Source organism: Delphinapterus leucas, chromosome 2 (genome assembly GCF_059928025.1).
Source record: "Delphinapterus leucas isolate spDelLeu-1000000601 "Yukka" chromosome 2, BTC_Dleu_Yukka2, whole genome shotgun sequence".
Lineage (NCBI taxonomy): Eukaryota > Metazoa > Chordata > Mammalia > Artiodactyla > Monodontidae > Delphinapterus > Delphinapterus leucas.
The window spans coordinates 77918697-77924594 of NC_143130.1; the positions used below are offsets into that span (position 1 = coordinate 77918697).

A 5898-nucleotide genomic window follows, 5' to 3' on the forward strand; every position below is an offset into this window, starting at 1 on the left:
ATCTCCAATTAACTGAAACAAAATTCGCAGCATGCTTTGAGTGGAGAGGATATTCTTTAATCATGTCATTGTATTTTGGCATGTAATTTTAACTACATAAATCAGAAATTTTAACAGCAGAACCGAATCAGAGACATACAATTCTCTATATCAATTTTAACACCCTCTCTCTGGGCAGGTGTCTACAGCACACCCTACCTTACTTAGCAGATCTGTAAAACAGAATCAATATTACCCTGTGCAGTGGGAGAACCAGCTGAACTTGGCTTGTAAAAATTAAGGTGTATAATATACATAATCTCATTACCTGCTAACACCTCTACTACACTGTAGCTATTCCTCAAGCCAAAGTCTCAATCAGAGAAAGATGGTAGGTGAATGAAACTGGTCTTACAAATACCCAGGACAATAACAAATTAAGATAATGTAAAGATTATGTTTAAAAATAGGATTATTTTAGCTGCAAGCATACAAAACCTAACTGAAAGTGGCTTAAATAAAAGATCAGTTACCATTTCACATAAAACGTGTCTAAAGGTGGAGGCTGCAGGGAGCCTACAGGGAAGGTTAATTCAGTCCCTCAACAGTGACATCCATGACTCAGGCTCTTTCCGTCTTAATGCTCAGTCTCTTCCATGCGTTGTCTCTCGTCCTCACGCTCATTCCCTCGTTGTAGCAAGGTGGCTGCTGCTACTCCAGACATCAAGTTAGTAACCATGTTCAGAGGCAGAAAGGGTAATGTTTCTCTTTTTATCGGGGAGGAAAACTTCACAGAACTTCACCAGCAGACCTCCCCTCAGCTCCACTGGCCAAGACTTCCTGGGTCCCATGCCAATGCCCTAGCTGCAAGAAAGCTGGGAAACTACCTTTCTGACATTTAAGCCTCTGAAATGAGAATCAGCTCTGCCAGCAAGAAATAGGGGAAGTTGGAAGGGCCGTTGGGTAGGCAGCCAATAGTGTCTACTAGACTATGTGTCTTCTGGTCAGAGTTTTGCTTTTTCTTTTCTGTACTTTAAAAAAAACTTTTTATACAGCTTCAAGTAAGCTTTAAGTACACCTGTCAGATGTACTCATATGCTTTTGAATAAGGTGCATTTATGAGCCCTCGTTTCTATTTAACGTTGCACGTACGAGGTGGATGTTTGTTAGTGGTCTCCTGTGTTTTCATTGGGCTGAACATACATAGCCACGTTCCAGCACCTCTGTGCTGACAACATCCTAAATTTACACCTGGGGCCCTATCCTTTCATGATAAAAATTAGCATTTGTATAACGCTTTGTAACTGGAGAAACTTCCTATTCGTATATTATATCTTTCAAACCTTACTATCCATATAAAGGCTGTGTCCATTTTTTTAAAAATGAGCCAGGACAATAGGGAAGCTCTAGACCTGGCACTCCAGATCTGGGCTAGGTGAAAGCCAGAGACTGGACACTTAAGTTTCAGCCTCTGGAAACATTGTCAACAAACAGCTGGGCTCCAGCCACTGGCCTAGAGCTCAGAACAGAGCTCCGGTCTCATGCGAGGAAGGCCAACGACAAGATGAGACTTTAGTCTGAAGGGAAACATCTCTAATAGGAGGTCAGCAGATGAGGATCTGGGAATCAGGACCAAGGTAGAAATCTACAAATAAGACCTAAGACTTAGGAGTATACCGAAAAATCCAGCAAGTTCTCAATACATTTTGATGAAGGAATGAATAAATGAGATAGCAGACTTGTAGCAGAGGTGATTTAATACTGCTTAAATAGTCACATCCATTATTAGTATTTGCTTTAAATTACATATGTATGTGTATGTGTGTAAATATATAGGTATATATTGGGTTGGCCAAAAGGTTCATTCTGTTTTTTCCGTAAGGTGTCTCTAGTAGCGCTTAGTTGTCTTTAACTTCATTCGAAACAATTTTGTTAGGTTGTACTGTGACAGCTGTCACATCAGCATGCATTAAAAAAAAACACTTATCAAAATTGGTGAATTTTTGTGTAGCCATTTTAATATTGAAGATGGAAGGAAAAAGCAACATTTTTGGCATATTATGCTTTATTATTTCAAGAAAAGTAAAAATGCAACTGAAACACAAAAAAGATTTGTGCAGTGTATGGAGAAGGTGTTGTGACTGATCGAATGTGTCAAAAGTGGTTTGTGGGCTTCCTGATGGTGCAGTGGTTGAGAGTCCGCCTGCTGATGCAGGGGACACGGGTTCGTGCCCCGGTCCGGGAAGATCCCACATGCCGCGGAGCGGCTGGGCCCGTGAGCCATGGCCGCTGAGCCTGCGCGTCCGGAGCCTGTGCTCCGCAACGAGAGAGGCCACAACAGTGAGAGGCCCGCGTACCGCAAAAAAAAAAGTGGTTTGTGCAGTTTTGTGCTGGAGATTTCTCGCTGGATGATGCTCCATGGTCAGGTAGACCTGTTGAAGTTGATAGCGATCAAATGAAGACATTAATTGAGAACAATCAACGTTATTCCACGTGAGAGATAGCCGACATACTCAAAATATCCAAATCAAGCACTGAAAATCATTTGCAGCAGCTTGGTTATGTTAATGGCTTTGATGTTTGGTTTCCACATAAGTTAAGCGGGAAAAAAAACCTTCTTGAGCGTATTTCCACATGTGATCCTCTACTGAAATGTAAGAAAAACATTCCGGTTTTAAAACAATGGATGCTGTACCATAATGTGGAATGGAAGAGATCGTGGGGCAAGTGAAATGAACCACCACCAGCGACACCAAAGGCTGGTCTTCATCCAAAGAAGGTGATGTTTTGTATATGGTGGGATTGGAAGGGAGTCCTCTGTTATGAGCTCCTTCCAGAAAACCAAACAATTAATTCCGACAAATACGGCTCCCAATTAGACCAACTGAAAGCAGCACTCGACGAAAAGCGTCTGGAATTAGTCAGCAGAAAACTCATACTCTTCCATCAGGATAACGCAAGACCGCATGTTTCTTTGATGGCCAGGCAAAAACTTTTACAGCTTGGCTGGGAAGTTCTGATTCATCCACTGTATTCACCAGACATTGCACCTTCGGATTTCCATTTATTTCGGTCTTTACAGAATTTTCTAAATGGAAAAAATTTCAATTCCCTGGAAGACTGTAAAAGACGCCTGGAACAGTTCTTTGCTAAAAAAGATAAAAAGTTTTGGGAAGATGGAATTATGAAGTTGCGTGAAAAATGGCAGAAGGTAGTGGAACAAAAGGGTGAATACGTTGTTCAATAAAGTTCTTGGTGAAAATGAAAATTGTGTCTTTTATTTTTACTTAAAAACCCAAAGGAAATTTTTGGCCCACCCAATACACATACATATACGTGTGTGTGTGTCTATGTGTGTGTTGTGTGTGTGTGTAGTATAGGTGTGAGGGGTATATCTATATTCCATAGCTTCATCCACTTCCTTCCAATTTTTTATTAAAACTACCCAATCATAACCTCCTTGAGGACAGTATTCATGTCTTTACTCCTTTGTATCCTATAAAGCACTTACCACACACATTGTACATATACATACTCAGTTATTATTTATTGTTGAGGAAAAATCTAATCAGCCAGTAAAAGAGCAATGTGGAGATATGGAAAAAACACGTTTGAATTCTGGCTCCAGTGTTTAATAACTCTGTGTCCTTGAGTGGGTCACTTCTCTGAGCCCTGCTGTGTGTGAAATGGTGATGCGGTTGGAAACAGCCTATGGGTGTGTAGACTCTTTGCCCCAGTTATTCGGGTTCTAAGAATGTATCCTACAGGTTATCATCTCAGAAAAAGAGGTAGACTGTAAACAAAGAAATGCATTTATTTGGGGTCTTAGAATTGCAATTTGGAAGCACAGATTCTGACAGCAACCAGAATAATGAAATGTCCTGTCTGGGGAGCAAAAAGTAGGGGTCTTAAAAGGAAAATAGAGAAGTACATTTAGTTTACATAAGTTGTTTGCCAAGAACTATGATTGGATGGCATATATATATATATATATATATATATATATAAATAAAATATATATATAAATATTTTTTTTTCCTGTAAGAATTTATTGGCTTGTCAAGGATGTTTCAGTAAAGGCACATTTCTACGCAGTTCTCAGGGATTACTTTCTCAGCAAATAGCTTCCTTTTTTTTTTTTTTTTTTTTAAGTCAGCAGAGTCAGGTCAGCAGAGTTCCCAGTTTAACAAGATGGAGTTCTAAGGTACAAAATGAAGTTACTGCTGACAACTCTTTCCAGAAGGTAAACTTGCATTATTAAGAAATAGTATATTTACAGGTTTATTCATTGTAGCATTGTTTGTAATCACAAAAGATTTTAAGTAACCTAAATGCCCATCAATAAAGAACTGATTGGGACTTCCCTAGTGGGGCAATGGTTAAGAATCCGCTTGCCAATGCAGGGGACATGGGTTCGATCCCTGGTCCAGGAAGATCCAACATGCCACGGAGCAACTAAGCCCATGTGCCACAACCACTGAAGCCCACACACCTAGAGCCCGTGCTCCACAACAAGAGAAGCCACTGCAGTGAGAAGTCTGCACACCACAACAAAGAGTAGCCCACACTCAACACAACTACAGAAAGCCCGTGTGCAGCAACAAAGACCCAATGCAACCAAAAATTAAAAAAATAAATAATTAAAAAAAATAAAAATAAAGAACTGATTGAATAAATTACAGCATATGCATACAATGACATCATAAAAAAAGATTGGGGAAGCTCTTTTTGTGTTGATATGGAACAGTCTCTAAGATATATCATTAAGTGCACATTTGTGTGTATAGCATACTACCATTTATCTTTAAAAGGGTAGGGAAGGAATGTATTCATTTACATATATATGCATAAGTTAGCTCTAAAGAAACAGATAACATTACATACCCATGAAGTGAAATATCACAGGAAACTGCTAACATTAGTTGCCTGTGGGAAAGGTAGCTGAGAGGCTGAGGGACAAAGGTGGCAGGGGAGAGTTTTCACATTATACTCTCTTGGACTTTAAAATTTTTTAAACTTGTAAATATATTTTCTATTTAAAAAGAGATAATATAATTTAAACTTAAGACATTAAAAATAAAGAAATAATGTTGTAAAATACCTAGCATGTGGCTGACATTTAGATATCAGCCTCTGACAGGCAAGTTATCTATCACTGCTGTGAGTAGTGATGTAAGTCTACTTGCTTTTCTCTCCAAACATTAACCTTGTTCCCTCTGGTGGTGATACCAGTGAGTTGCACTAAGCGGGAGAATAAAAGTTGGAACGTCAAATTCATGAGTGAATGAGAAATGGACTGGATACCTACCTTCATTTTCCCTAACCACTCCAGTCCATGCATTTTCAAGGTAGCTCTCAACTTAGGGAGTCTGGCACCTGACAGCTTCCCCAAGGTACATGAAGAGTTAAGAATATATGTGATGTGCTCGCTTCGGCAGCACATATACTAAAATTGGAACAATACAGAGAAGGTTCGTATGGCCCCTGCACAAGGATGACATGCAAATTCCTGAAGCATTCCATATTTAAAAAACAAGAATATATGTGATCACAGTGGCCAGCACATGTAGCTCGGTTTACACAGACCTGTGGATGCATCTTATAAAACTTTGGGATGTTACCAAACTCAGGTCAGGCTGTTCACTGCTCAAAAACCAATACTCAAGAGGCAGGTGTTGGTCGAAAGGAAAGTTTGCTTTATTTATGAGGCTGGCAACTGGGAGAGAATGCGGACTCATGTCCAAAGACCAATTCCCCGCTGCTGGCCAGTGGGCAAGAGCTTTTAAAGGAGAGTTTCAGGGGTGTATAGATGGAGAGAGGTGGCTACATGTAGAACGATATAGTCTGCTCTGATGATCGTCTTGAAATTAGTCATGCGGCGGTTTGATCAACATCATGTTTGATTGTTTTAACTACCGT

The 5898-nt window shown here is 39.8% G+C and overlaps 1 non-coding gene across 1 annotated transcript; it reads left to right on the forward strand.

The window, feature by feature from the left end:
• The first annotated feature begins 5401 nt into the window (after positions 1–5401).
• LOC115802778 (U6 spliceosomal RNA) lies at positions 5402–5508 on the forward strand. Its single transcript, XR_004023329.1, has one exon. It is a non-coding gene; the product is annotated as a U6 spliceosomal RNA (small nuclear RNA).
• Positions 5509–5898: the final 390 nt, after the last annotated feature.